A 16,294-nucleotide genomic window follows, 5' to 3' on the forward strand; every position below is an offset into this window, starting at 1 on the left:
CTCCCGACAACTGTTGTTCCAGTAATTGCAAAGATCCGCGTAACTTCCTTTGTGGTGTCACCGCCAGACACCACACTTGCTAGGTGGTAGCCTTTAAATCGGCTGCGGTCCATTAGTATACGTCGGACCCGCGTGTCACCACTGTCAGTGATAGCAGACCGAGCGCCACCACACGGCAGATCTAGAGAGACGTCCTGGCACTCGCCCCAGTTGTACAGCCGACGTTCATAGCAATGGTTCACTGACAAATACGCTCTCATTTGCCGAGACGATAGTTAGCATAGCCTTCAGCTACATTTGCTACGACCTAGCAAGGCGCCGTATTCAATTGATAATTAATATTATGAAGCATGTACCGTAACGAGAGATGTTCTACAATTGTGGATTAAATGGCTCTGAGCACTATGGGACTTAACATCTATGGTCATCAGTCCCCTAGAACTTAGAACTACTTAAACCTAACTAACCTAAGAACAGCACACAACACCCAGCCATCACGAGGCAGGGAAAATCCCTGACCCCGCCGGGAATCGAACCCGGGAACCCGGGCGAGGGAAGCGAGAACGCTACCGCACGACCACGAGATGCGGGCTTGTGGATTAAAGTTAAGTATTATATCAACTACGTACTTTATTTGCAATTCTCAAGATATTGTCCTGTTCCAGACCTCACGCCAGTCAGCGTGTAATTAAACGCGTGCATTTCGGCCTCCTCTAGCAACTGCCAACACTACATCCTCCAACAGACATCTCGAACAATGACTACAACGATGAGATTAGAGATACCAGCTCATGTAGAGGAAAGACAGGATTCCTGTAGGAATCGTCTAAGGATTGAACGAGAGTGGAGAAAAATTTCCTGGTATGCTGTATCACTTACCACACACTTTACTGTAGCCTAAGGAACAGACACGTACTGAGTATGTAATTTTTAACGTATATCCTCTCCCTCATTCATTTCATGTTAGTGTTATAATATAATTTCTCGTTTTTTGCTTTGTGCTATGGTATATCTGTTATCCATGGCGTTTCATCTAGTTCCTCAAATAACATCTTCATTAGATTTTACATCCGTCCTTGGTAGGTAGTGTGGTATGTTAGTATTTCGTAGTAGAGCTTTCGAAAAAAAATGGAGCCACGTCGTTGGTCACGTAAGGCGCTAGCTTACGATTTCTCTTCTACAAAAGTGGTAAAGCTAATAGTTTCATGTTTAGATCACTGTTTGGGCAGCAACAGAGCGCCTTTGTCTACGACGACACACTTGATCTCACGGCTGAACAGAGTAATCTGAGTTTCGCATGATCTCATGATCTTTGTTCGTGGAATCCTTGCTGATAAAACTGTCATCCCCTGCAGAATATTTAAACATAAGCATCCTGAGCGGGACGTAAATTACTTTATGTAAAAGAGAGGATTTTAGTTCCGTGAGAACATCACACTGCGTGAGTATAAAACATTTTCCATAATTCTACAACAAACTGTCGTCAGTAAGATAGGTTTATGATAACGCGAGAATGACCAAGATATTTTTTATGCGCTAGGTACCCCACGTTGTTACAGTGACGTGCACAAAAACGATGCTATATGAGGAGCTAGTTCTTTTGCATAACGTCTGCAGAACCCCACAGGTATATTATCTGCTGCATTTGCCCTTCTATTGTTGAGGAATTTCAGTTGAGTTTTTATTCCACGATCGTCTTTATATCTGCCATTTCGCCTTTAGTGTGATGGTTAAAAGGACGAAATGTATTTCAGTGACAGCGGAAATATGCTCCTATAGGAAAACAAAATTTGCAAATTTGTTCGTGTTTCAAATAAGCTTCTCGGGTTTGCCGCCGGATCGTATTGTGTAAGTCGCACAATATTTCTTCGATGCAACTGCTCAACATCATCAGGTGGTGGTAGCTGCTGCTGTCACTGCTGCAAGGCGCGACTGATGATAATCGCGCGGCGGCGTCGGAATTTATCATGACGGGAGCAGGCAATACGCGTGCGCGGGAAGACGCTCGTAGTTGGAGGAAAGCGGCGCTCCTGGTGCTCCCTGCTGGGGGCCACACAAAGACCATCCGCGCGCACGCTGTGGGCAATGACTGTGCTGACGGACGCTCCTGCGGTCAAAGTCTGAAATTAAGCTACGCGTTGCGTCACTTGAGGAAACGGAAGTTCTTCTTTTCCCTGTTTTTGCATCGAAGAAATTTTGTGTGTTTACACAAAACGATCCGGCGGCAAACCCGAGAAGCGTATTTGCAACAGATCCGCCGGGGAAGCATGAGAAGTCACATCTTGTTTCTGTTTGTTTACAAGACTCCGAGTGAAAAGTGGGGTACCAGCCGCCTCATTCTACTTTCCTAACGGCCGCAATCTCCCCTAGCAGCAACTCACCTCACACTCACTAGCCCATGCCCAACAAGACGCATTTGTCTTTTCTGACTCTATAATTCACACCAACTCATTGTCTTTATCTCTTTGTGTCTCTCTGTAGTTGTATCCTGTGTCACAGCCATAGTCTCCTTCGCTCTGTCCTACTGCTACAGTATCCGCTCACTGTCACTGTCTTCCTCTTGCTCTTCTCTCTTACTGGCATTATTCCTTCGTACTGCTGTTGTCTCTCCTCACCCTGTTTCTTTCTTCCTCACCGTCACTGTCATATGCTCTCTCCTTATAACTAGCTCTCACCCACTTCCACTTTCTCTTTCCCACCATCCCACCCCACCCCACCGCTGATGCTTTCTTCTTCACTCTTTTCCTAGCGCTGTTATGTCACTGTCAGCTATGGTTTACTAGCATGGTGTTCAAAATTCAAATGGCTCTGAGCACTATGGGACTCAACTGCTGTGGTCATAAGTCCCCTAGAACTTAGAACTACTTAAACCTAACTAACCTAAGGACATCACACACATCCATGCCCGAGGCAGGATTCGAACCTGCGACCGTAGCGGTCGTGTGGTTACAGACTGTAGCGCCATTAACCGCTCGGCCAATCCGGCCGGCTACTAGCATGGTGTCCCTCGCTTTCTATTACACTGCCATTTTCTCCTCCGCTCTTTAAGTAACACAGTCACTGTCCACTGTCGCCGGCCGGAGTGTCTGAGCGGTTCTAGGCGCTACAATCTGGAACCGCGAGACCGCTGCGGTCGCAGGTTCGAATCCTGCCTCGGGCATGGATGTATGTGATGTCCCTAGGTTAGTTAGGTTTAAGTAGTTCTAAGTTCTAGGACACTGATGACCTCAGAAGTTGAGTCCCATAGTTCTCAGAGCCATTTGAACCATTTGAACTGTCCACTGTCTTCCAGAATTTATTACTTTTCCGTCTCCTTGCCACTGCGACTGTCTACTCTCTCAATATAAAACAGCGCGAATATGTTCTCATGTTAGATTTTTGAGAAAATGTTTATAGATACTCGGGAAGCTACAATGACGCAACAGGTGCCCAACTTTTCAGAATCTTTTAATTAATAGGACCATATTCGAATTTTTTGTGCTCATATAAAAACATTTTTCCCTCTGGTTCCCTTCTTTGCCCTGCTGCAACAGGGCACGAAACGCATATGTAAAGAAATGTACTAGTCAGTATGATTTGGGTAGTTTATTTATGTGAAATTGAAATAAGGCAAAACTAATTTTACTCTTAAGACGGAAATTGGTGTCCAAAACAATTTTGCGTGTGCTTCAGTACCTCAAAATGGGGTTCGCAGAGACTAACGGAGATACTATACAGCATATTTATCTGACTTCATAAATTACATTTTCGCCTCACACCGGATTTTACGTGCGTATTTTAAGTGTACAAGTAAGATAACTTTGAACCTCTGTATCTCAGATAAAGGTATAAAGAAGAGTTTTCGTTGTTCGAGATCGGTATCTTAGGAATACAACGCTAAAATTACAGCCATTTGTTGTGCACCGCCGCCTCTGAATCCGTCGCTGGGTTTTGGTAGCCAAAAAACTAGTTCAGGGGGTGTTTCTTCATAACGGGTAAAGGTTTTTGGAACTGAGGAGATTCTGCTTCTAGAGAAATACGTAGAGAGTATACCGTTACAGTTTTAACAAATTGTTACGGTTATTTATTATTTAGATTTCGCCTCATACCGGATTTTACCTGTAGAAGTAGGGTGATTCCGAACCTCTCTATCATGGAAACGTATGAAGGGATCAAGAAAATCTTCGAGTTTGTTCGAGATCGGAATCGTAGGAGTGTATTGCCGAAATTTCAGTTACTTGCTATGCGTAGCCGCCCTCTCGGCTGGAATTCGGTCCCCTTGTGACGGCCAGAACACAGCAAAAACCGCTTTTGTGGGATTTTCTGAGGAATCGCCCTTTAGCTAATGGTGTCTCCATATCAGGCCTACCGTAGACCACATCAAATGCAAACGGAACCATCCAAATTTCTCCATTTGCTAAACAATGGGAAATGTGTAATATTTCTACTTTTACCCTGTGTTGTAGGACAGTGACACAAAGACGGTCCCTCTGTTGGATTTACAAATGGTACCTTGTCCGGCTTCTGTTTCAAGCACTTGACTTTAGTTTTTATCACTAGCAGAAATCGAGGTATGAGCATCGAAAAATCCCGTGTTGATGCCTGAAATAATTTTGGAAGACTGAAGTCAGTATTTCGGCCGCCCCTGTCATCTTATATTTGGGTTCTATATTCGATTGACTAAGTCTTGGGGGGAGCGGGGGAGGGGTGGCAACAATATTGCCCGTGTGCCGTGCCCTAGTTAATGAGCGATAGTGCTAATACTGCTGCACCCTTCTCCGACTGCCATGCAACACTGCCTGAGCTTGATGAGGAGGAAGAGGGACAACTGCGAACTCGCCATATTTAAATGGCAATGTGGTCGCACTGCTTACAACTTGGTTTCACATCCCACGTATCCCAACAACATACATCATAAACGAAACAAATGGTCAGTATTATTTGATTATTTTTGCCACAATGAAGACATGATTCAATTTTTTTCTGTTGCACTGTCGGTATATTTAGAGTCTCAACCAATTTCACAGATTCTCGCTCTCTGGTTGCCACGTTATCATGACTCGTGTATCTTCATAATCGAAAACACATAGACATGTATATCAAAATATTGTAGCACTTCTGCAAACTTCGTTATGAAGATGAGGAAACACTGATTCAGTATAACAATGTAACGCCCTACATCGTTTTAACGCTAACGGATTTGTCTTTAAAACGAGAATTATATTGCAGCTGCATTAGTTCCATCTTGAAATACGCAGCAGCATTTTCAATGAACGGGCAAACAGACTCTAAAACAGACCGGAAACAGATGTCAGACTAGCAGTGTCTTCAAAACCTTTAGAAAACTGTAATTCTCCCAAGACTACAATGAATTCTTCAAACCTCTCGTTTTCTTCAACGACAGTTATTTTCTAGGAATGGTCTTTGTTTTCTGTTAGAATTTGTCCCAACTGCTACGCAATATTCTTCGTAAATTCATCCGCACCAGATAATAAATAAGCTTTTACTCATGATGCAATATCTTACTGTGGGCAGTATGCAGTGAATTTTACTTGCTATTCGATGTCTACAATCCACTCCGGATGTACTAATTTTTCGTTCCTTCACTCATTGAGATTTTAATCGAAATTGGTTCCCGGGCATGCCCCATGCCTTTACTATCGTACTTCCCACTAATATATAAAACCTCTATACTCTTCGTTCAGTCACATCGAGAGCTGTTGCAGCCGACAGTGGAATAATGCATGTGACTTCATAAAACGTACCATTTCTATCAACAAGTCTTTCATGTGCTACATATCTAAAAATTTTGCAGAAAGTACTTCATGACGTACAGAACAATGAAACCATCTGTAGATTGTCGTAATTCTTTGCTCTTTCACCTCCAACAATATCTTTAAATTCTCTCTGGATTGTGTTGTGAAATGTAGTTTCACAGTAAACTGAGAATTCTCATCTCTGTCTTCGGTCATTCCTTTTCATTCTCGAATGCTTGTGGCGACAGAGTGGTAGACACCCTCGTTTGGCGCAAACAGCCACTGGGACTGCTAATTTCCTTCACACCACGACCAAATACCGAAGGATAAACGGTGCTGACGCCGCGATTCTGTCCAACGGAAAAAAGACGTCCCGAGCGAAAAATGCCGCACCGCAGTACTGAATGAAACGTCGCCCTCTTCCGGGCACTACCGAGAAGGACAAAGCAAGACCAACATAGGCCAACTTCGGGCACCAGCCGGCCTGTACTTCGGTTCGTGTGCGGTTTGGAACGCCGTGGCCAACCCTGGAATAAACGGCTCTTATCCTCAAAAAGACCTAAAATTTGTGGTCAGATGACTTGACGAAATTTTACTAAGGAATTAATTGAACCCTTCTCGCATCGCCATCCTCACGCTCAGTTTGGGTTCGCTAGACTTTCGTCTGTCTAGGAGGCCTTCACTCTGCATAAACCGGAAGTGAAGCCTTGTGTACTCTGTACTATTATATCAATAAATGTATTATAAGTAATTGCTTTCCTCCTTTACTTATGTTATTAATAGAAAGCAGCGGAAAGTAAAAGAAGTGTAGCAATTATTGCAACTCCTGCTTGCTAACCTACATGTTGTTCAGTTACGATTAGGCTACGTTCTTGTATTTAATTTGTTTTTAACGTATTGTAAATACATAGAGATGCCAGAACAGCAATCCGCAGATAAATGTCGTGCACTTTTGTGATCAGTGTATGGCATCCACGTAGAAAGAATTCACTGATGAGATCGCCACTTGAACGAAGCGAGACGCAGAAAGAGATGCAGCGTCAAAATTGACATTTCGTGCGAAGAAGGAGTCCCAGAGCCTCATAGGAAACGAGTGGTAGGGAGGGGAAGGTGGAGGGGGACTTGACTGAATGCAGTGGCAGAGGCGATATTCTGATTGAGCGCCATCTATTCTCACTGACGCTGCCGTTTTTCCGAAAGGACACCGCACTCTCCGAAAGCAGCCCCCGGAATCAGAATTCCATCTGTGCCGGAGGAACGACACGGTGGAAGGAGGGAAAGTAAAGGGAGGGATGGAGGAGAAGGCGCAGGAGTTGGAGGAAGAGAAATCGGAGGATTGCTCGCAATCAGTGAAATGCACGGGAGCCGCCCCGGCCCGGAGAAAGCACGCGAGGCTCTCACTGTCTCTATCTCTCTCTCTCTCTCTCCATATATCTCTCTCTCTCTCTCTCTCTCTCTACATCTCTTTCCCTCTCTCTCCATCTCTGTCTCTCTCTCCCTCGTTTTCCCGCTCTACGTTCCTCACACCACCGCGCGAGAATACAGCAGTGCCAAGTCGTCATTACGAGAGCTGACGTGGAAACGTGCAAAGTGGAAACGTTATGCAGATGGGGCACCGAGATGCGCAGCAAACTGAGCATTCGTGGCTAACGGACGACAGGGGGGTTACTCTCGGCTCGCGAAAAGGCGTGCCTGCAAAATGCTCGTCAAGTGATACAGCGAGCAGCAGTGTGTCGGGAGGAATGGGCGAGCAGCGGTTGCGGATGTCTGCCCGCGGCCATCCTCATCAGGCACCACATCGTAGGCCCGCAGATGGCGGTGATCAGCGGCTGCTGTTGACGAGCACACGCTAAAATTTCTTCCGCTGCCGGCGCCAAAATGTGCGTCACGCTCACGACATTTGAGTTCCACCATTCAGCAAATGGTGGACGTTTTACTGCTTAAGTGACGGATATTGTAACTTACTTCCAGTGCTACTTATGTAAATAAACAACTAAATTTGTGCTTTTGATATGTATCCCCGCTGAAGCACATTCTAAAAGTTATAATAAAATAACGGTAGTTTTTACATGTTTCATTACACTAATAGTAAATGTTTGGTGTATTCTGAGGGCTAACAGCTATAAACCAATTCATTTATTCGTATCGGTTGCCTTACTTTCCTAATATGAAATCGAAAGTGTTATGTCTTAACTGTTTATCTAAACTTACCTAAATTTGAACCATATAATGTGATTCCATGAGTTATCATAAGATATTTCATGTCCTTAAGAGAAAATATCCTTCAAGGAGAGTGTGAAATTATAGTTGAAACCGGAAGACAGTCACACATCTGAATACGTTATTGCACTACAAACGAAGTGACGACCTGTTGTATGTACTAAATCCGATTTCCTACATTTTCAATTATTTATTTGTTTAGGTTGTACATCTCTTTCGTCAAATTTATTTGAGGTTAATAGTTGATGATCAATACTACTGCCTGCTCAATTACGCATGTATCGCGGATCTTCAGTTATTTTTAAGTGATTATAGAAGACATTTGTTTTTCTATAATCTCTTAATAAGACCTTGAAGTTTGGTGGCAATGGTATCTTAATCGTCGACAGGTCAGAGAAAAATAAGATTCTGTTTTCATTGTTTTCGTTAGTTAGCACTGAGTCTCCCATTTCTTTCTATACTCTTCTCTTAGGTGGTTTCTTTATTGTTCTAATAAATATTTTGTTATTGATGGTTATTTTCCGCGATTGGTATGGTAATGTATCGTAGATATAAGTTATTCACGAAACCCATGTATGTGTATCAGTTCAGCTGAAAACTGTTGTCAGTATGGTTTTTTCTTCTCTTGAGTTTGATCGTCCTTTTTTCTCTACCATGGGGATAATACTTCCAATTTCGTAATAATTTCAAAGTTATCCTGTGTTATTACTATACGTTACTGGAAATCTGTCAGTATTTTTTGTATTACTCATTGACTCGATACTGTTTATAATGGCCAATTATACGAGTAGTGCCGAAATATTTTATCTATCATTTCCTCAAAGAGGTTTACCCATTTGTCTTTTAACCTCAACTTTCTCATTTGGTTTTTGTGTCTGTTACATTCCCATTCGCAGTTAGTCACTGAAGATGTTGAACTATGTTACAGTTATAAAATCTGCCAAAAGACTAGAATTTCAACAGAATGCAGATCGACATAAGTCGCCATGGATCTGGACTCGACTGATGTCTTGAAAATTTAATTAATGGGCAGCTGCTCTAGATAAACTTAAACTTAGCTAACTGACGAGATAAAAAATCACATTTTTTGTGAAATTCTTCTCCTCGTGATAAAACAGAGATCAGGGAGGAGGGTTAATCGATGATCGATTAGGCTTTGCCTTGCATTTATACATTCACCAGAATACGATGGATAGCCATAAAGTTTGATTTATCAATTTTTCATTGTTTGTAGGCACATGTTTGCAAATACATCCGACAGATTGTTGTTCCTCTGCGACAACAGCTTAGGTCATTTCATAAGACTGACAGTCAACATACTGCTTCATACCGCTTCTTCGAGTTATTAAGGTTTGTCCTAACTCCAGTGTTATCTTGACATGGCACATAACGACTTCCTAGGCTTTCCTCGGATGGGGAACACAGTCCACAGTATGCATTCCCAGAGTGACTTTCGAGGTAGCATGTTTCCTGAAAAGCCACTTAGTTAGTTATACGTCCCACAGATTATTTGAACGATCAGTTTCTCAGCATGATATGCAATGAGTCAGTTTACAAAATACGTGCATATGATGTTAAAAAATTACGAAAATTCAGACTTCCACAGTCAGGAATGCCACCAAGTCATTTAACGTTGGGAGAAATGTGTCTAAAGAGTTACGTTTTATTAAAATTACTGTTTAAAATGATACTTTCCTTTATACATTGACTGCGTAAAAACATACACATAAATATGTGAATTCTCTTGCCCAGTTATGATTCACATGTACTGAGCATAACTTCACCATGGAGGATTAGTACGTATGTGTATATGCAACATGAAAAATAATTGACATTTGCTGCTTGGATCTCTGCAGTAACCAATGCTTCACATATCCAGATAGCTGACGGAACTTGCTCTGTTACATACATATGAATAATTAAACACACAAAAAATGGAAAAGCGAAAATGTTTAAAAAACAAAAAGTCTTGTACAAAATATATTTCGTATCTCTCGCCTTACCATCTCCCTTGTAGCTCATGGGGTGAAATACATCTCCTGAATATATGATAGGAGTGAAACTCAAGTATAGGGTGGCTTTCTGCTGATGGCCAATTCGGTTGAGTTCCCATTTTAGTGACCAGTCTGTCACTATGATTATGGTTATGAGGTGGTGGGAGATCGACTGTGTTGGGTGCCACTGATTGCAATAATTTCGATGCCAATGGTTATTGTGAGGTCTCATTTCGATTTACATGATGCCCTTGATTGAACGTACTGTTATTCCTTCTGGATCAACCGTAGAAATGTGGCAAGTTTTGTGTATTTACATCTCTGTTTTGATTTGCAGATCATTCATGTGGTACAGCACCTTCACCATTACATGCATTGCTGCCGCCAATATCATTGGTGGACCAGTTGGAAGTCACCGCCTGCGTGCTGCTGGTGTTGCTGTTATTTGTAAAGTCTTCCTGGAACAAGTCTGTCGAATGAAGAACGGATATTAAGTGTTCAGTTTCATTATGATCAAATTTCCCGATTACTGACCGGCAGTTTGGCTTTCAAAATCCGCATAACATCCTTATTGGCTAAGGGAAACTTCCAGTAACGAGTTTTGCCAATCTATTGCTCAAAATATTTTCTTGTACTACCTTGCTTGGGGTTGTACATTTCAGAGTTAAAAACCACTTTGGAATTTCTCTTGTATGCAATCTGACCAATACCTGACCGGGAATGCTTTCTGAGACTCATCGTAAATTGTGCAATTCTTTGAAGCATTAGTCCCCTATAGGGCCACATTCTCAACTTACTGTCCACACACTACGTTCGTAGTGCCCCTGCCCATCACACTCATTCTTAGAGGCAGACAATCTTACCGAGTCCCGTAAGAGTTCGGGAAATGCGTGTGTTTCCGCACAGAAGAAGAAGGTCGATCACCAGTTAGCCTTAACTATATGAATATGGTATCTGTTCTTTCAGACATGTCCGAAAGAACAGATACCATCTTCATATAGACATCGAGTGTTTCTACGTCGAATTCTGTACCTGCACATCAGTGCTTTATATGTGTGCATAAAGTATCATCAAAAGTATCCGGAAATCTGTTAGAGCACATGAGCACGGTCTGTGTCGTCCCTTCCTCGTTGTGGTGACTTGAAATCTGCAGGGGACACTTTCATTGACGTGTTTCAATGTCTCTGGAAGGATGGCAGCCCATTCTTCCTCAAGAGACAAAACCACTGCAGGTAGTGACGTTGGACACTCCCACATGGAGCAAATTCGACGTTTTAACTCATCCCAACGGTGTTACACTGTGTTCAGGTCGTTATCCAGGACAGGAGCCGTTGCAGGCCATATCTTTTCAGGAATATTATTGTCCAGAATCAGTAGCTCACATCTGCTGCTTTTTGGAATTGTGTATTGGAAAGCTGGCACCAGCAATCAACGTCACAGAACTGTTCAGCTGTAGGCACTGCAAAACGCTGTAAAACGTGTTCATATCCTTCCACGAATGACAACACCTCTACTATTGGCGCTACACACAGTGGAAGGTAACATTCTCGCCAAACGCGAAACCACGGTGTATAACGTGACGCATACCTCCAAATATCTGACTTTTAGTCACCCAGCTTCCAGTAGGGTGTCTCTCTACACTATCTCAAGCGTCGCTGAGACTTGTCAACAGAAATGTGTGGCTCATGAGGAGCAGCGCGACCACTGTACCCCAAAATCTTAACTCCCAAGCAAGGTGACTGTGCTAACTGCACTGAAACCCATGAGTGTTCCCTGACAGCCAACCATTGCTGGAAGTCCCCGTCTGTTAGCAAGCGATCAGCCAGTCTTGGATAAGCTGTGGTTGTTGCTTCTCGTTTCCACTTCACAGATGCATCACACAGAGTCTTTAGAAGGACTGGAAGGTCCGTGAGGGATTTGTTACGCTTCACCTTCAATGAGTAGTCCACGTTCAATGTCACTGAGGTCTCCTGATGGACACATTCTGCGGCTACTACTTATCGAGTAAAAACACCGACACATTTATACTGGTGGATCTGCATCTAGGGACATCTAGTGAACGGTTCCACATTACATAGTGGTACCCATTGTTAAATATGCAATGTGTTTCGTTTACAGTACAAATCATTTGCATTGTAAACAATATCCTGTGGTTAGAAATAAGCTTACGTGTCCATTACTACATTCGACCCTTCCTTATACAGCTGTTTGTTTTGGGGTATCAGATTCGCATTCAGAACAGTTTGTACGAAATTATTTTGAATCACAATCAACAATTTTTGTTGTTGCTTCCTTTCAGATAACATAGTGGAAATTTAGAGAGCTCAATCATTTGATAAACTTGCTGCGCTAGTATTAGTCGTAGAAAAGAAGAATTTTGTTAAAATTCAGTAAAGGCGCTGTTGGGCGATGAAGTGTGGGGCCGCTGGCATTGTTTGCTAATAATCCGTAGCCAGTAAACATGGCGCGGAGATGCAACGGCGTTATTGCACGTACGATTTGTTTGGATTGAAGCAACAGTGAGGCAGCATTACTTGAAGTTATTGCGATGTATGAGGCGGGGCATTAGGCCAGAGCCAGGAGGGCGATGTGTAAATTGCTGACATACGGGAATTTACCCCTGGCATAGTTTCTGTCTCTCTCTGACACTACGTCAGACGCGAGGGGAAGAATAGTATAAATAGACGGCCAATTTTAGCTAGATCCGAGTGTGTGCCAGGTCAGTCGAGAGACGGGTCGGAACTGTGCTGGTCTACGCTTACAGGTGCCGGTCTTGCAGTGATGTTGTCAAAATTCTACGTAAATCTTTCAGCCTCTGGGGACACCACACCTGGGCGGGACAGAATGGCAACCGGATACTTGGATATTGAACAGTCTGCCCGAAGGAAGGGAGTAAAAGCAGCCTGCAGCAGGTCTAGGATGGACCACATTCGCTTCCTAGCTGGCGTACCAGGGTCCGGGGGAGGCATACGCTGCGGGAGGCGTGGCAGCGCTGAAATAGCGCCAGAGGCGGCGATGGGTGCTGCCATCCGGCAAGCACCACTAGTGGCAAGTTGCGGCACAGCATCAAGGAGTGCGCGGGTTCGTTTCCGGTCCTGTCCTGGAGGCAGTGGCGTCCCGAGGGCCACAGGTGACCCATACAGCCACCTTCGTCCCATGGTTGGACAGAGCACGCCAAACGGGACGGACGGTGGCGGGGACCAGGGACTGTAAAAGTCTCCAGAATCGCAGGCAGCCTCGTGGGCAAGACACGATGCCTCGGCGAGCGGCGACCAGGCGAGTGCGGCTGGCTTCCAGCTGAGCAGCCTAGCATCGGTGTCAGCATACCAGAAGTTGCTGAGCCGGCTGGACTCGTGGGACAACGCTGCGGGCGGCACGCTAACACTGCGCTGCACCCATCAGAGCACTGTAAATTATGTGAATAAAACCAATGCTTCCGAATACCATTGTATCACTCTGCACCTGTTCCTTGACACTATTGAACTTGCTCGGCCTCCTGACAAAAAGCGGCGATGTGGGTCCTGCCTTCATCTCTGCCATCTCGAGTCCAGGGTTCGAGCATCGACGCTCCCGCAATAAATTTGTGCTAATCATTTTAACGCTTGTATGAAAATTTAACTACGGTTCATACATCAGTGAAAGCTAAAGTGTGTCTCCTGTTGCCCGCTTCATCCAGCGTCCGATGTATATCTCCAGTGCAGATGGAAGTTTTCACTGATTTTCAAGAGCTGACGAAAACAACATTCGCATCATGTGTCGTTGTTGACAACGATCGATGAAACGTGTACCAAATTGTACCGAATTGTGCAGAAGTCAACTGAAAGAGATGTACATTGAGAAGTGCAGATATGACTCTTTTATTCAAAGAAAATAATTGCAGTGAAGCCACTGCGGTTCATGATTGTGCCTAAGGCATTACAATAGGCGGAATATCGTTCGTAATTTGGAGTGTAATCACCAAGGACGACAATAGATACTCTGCAACGAGCTCCCACGCTGGACAGAAATCTGATAAGGAGATCATGTGGTACTCCGTTCCAACTTTCCACTGGTGCCTAGAATCAAAACAATGTTTCGGAATAATTTGCAGTGCTTTCGTGATAATGTAGATATTATAAAATGTAGAGTAAAAGTACAGGGGATAGGTAAAATAATGTGAAAATCGTAGTAATGGATTGGTTGTGTTTGACGGTCAACAACGCAGATAAGGCACGTGTTGCGCTGGACTGTGTGTGTTCATTACGGTCTAGGCATCAGTGCAGGCTGTTTACGAGTAGTGTACACTTCGTATTTACATTCAGAGGCAGAGGTCGACGTGCAATGAAAGACCTGTCAGAGTTCCAAAGAGGGGAGATTGTGGGGGCCCGATTAACTTGAGCATCAGTAACCAAAACTGCCAACATACTGAAACGATAAAATACCTGACGGCTTACCAGAGAAGACATTATCATCGTTGATAAAGAACGTCCGTCCTCAGAGACCAAAAACAGGAAAAGTTAACGTAATATTGGTAAACTGCAGGAGTATCCAGGGCAAGGTTCCTGAATTAGTATCTCTTATTGAAGGAAATAGTGCGCATATAGTATTAGGAACGGAAAGTTGGTTAAAACCGGAAGTGAACAGTAACGAAATCCTAGACACAGAATGGAATATATACCGCAAGGATAGGATAAACGCCAATGGTGGAGGAGTATTTATAGCAGTAAAGAATTCAATAATATCCAGTGAAGTTATTAGCGAATGCGAATGTGAAATAATCTGGGTTAAGTTAAGTATCAAAGGTGGGTCAGATATGATAGTCGGATGCTTCTATAGACCACCTGCATCAGCAACCGTAGTAGTTGAGCGCCTCAGAGAGAACCTGCAGAACGTCGTGAAGAAGTTTCGTGATCATACTATTGTAATAGGGGGAGACTTCAATCTACCAGGTATAGAATGGGATAGTCACACAATCAGAACTGGAGCCAGGGACAGAGACTCTTGTGACATTATCCTGACTGCCTTGTCCGAGAATTACTTCGAGCAGATAGTTAGAGAACCAACTCGTGAAGCTAACGTTTTAGACCTCATAGCAACAAATAGACCGGAACTTTTCGACTCCGTGAATGTAGAAGAGGGTATCAGTGATCATAAGTCAGTGGTTGCATCAATGACTACAAGTGTAATAAGAAATGCCAAGAAAAGAAGGAAAATATATTTGCTTAACAAGAGTGATAGGGCACAAATCGCAGAATATCTGAGTGACCACCATCAAACGTTCATTTCTGAGGAAGATGATGTGGAACAAAAATGGAAAAAATTCAGAAACATCGTCCAGTACGCCTTAGATAAGTTCGTACCGACTAAGGTCCAAAGCGAGGAGAAAGATCCACCGTGGTATAACAATCATGTACGAAAGGTACTACGGAAACAAAGAAAGCTTCATCATAGGTTTAAGAGTAGTCGAATCATAGCTGATAAGGAAAAGCTGAACGAAGCGAAAAAGAGCGTAAAGAGAGCAATGAGAGAAGCATTCAACGAATTCGAACATAAAACATTGGCAAACAATCTAAACAAGAACCCTAAAAAGTTTTGGTCATATGTAAAATCGGTAAGCGGATCTAAATCCCCTATTCAGTCACTCGTTGACCACGATGGAACCGAAACAGAGGACGACCGAAGAAAGGCAGAAATACTGAATTCAGTGTTCCGAAACTGTTTCACTGCGGAAAATCGTAACACGGTCCCTGACTTCAGCCGTCGCACGGACGCCAAAATGGAAAATATTGAAATAAACGATATAGGAATTGAAAAACAACTGCTATCACTTAGTAGCGGAAAAGCATCCGGACCAGACGAGATACCCTTAAGATTCTACAGTGATTATGCTAAAGAACTTGCCCCCTTTCTATCAGCAATTTATCGTAGATCGCTGGAAGAACGTAAAGTACCTAGCGACTGGAAGAAAGCGCAGGTCGTTCCCATTTTCAAGAAGGGTCATAAATCAGATGCGAATAATTATAGGCCTATTTCGCTTACGTCAATCTGTTGTAGAATAATGGAACATGTTTTGTGTTCTCGTGTTATGACGTTCTTAGATAATACAAATCTCCTTCATCATAACCAACATGGATTCCGCAAACAGAGATCATGTGAAACTCAGCTCGCCCTATTTGCCCAAGAAATTCACAGTGCCGTAGACACTGGCGAGCAGATTGATGCCGTATTCCTGGACTTCAGGAAGGCATTTGATACGGTTCCGCACTTACGTTTAGTGAAAAAAATACTAGCTTACGGAATATCGGACCAGGTTTGTGATTGGATTCAGGATTTCCTAGAAGAAAGAACACAACATGTCATTCTTAA

Source organism: Schistocerca piceifrons, chromosome 5, assembly GCF_021461385.2.
Source record: "Schistocerca piceifrons isolate TAMUIC-IGC-003096 chromosome 5, iqSchPice1.1, whole genome shotgun sequence".
NCBI classification, from domain to species: domain Eukaryota; kingdom Metazoa; phylum Arthropoda; class Insecta; order Orthoptera; family Acrididae; genus Schistocerca; species Schistocerca piceifrons.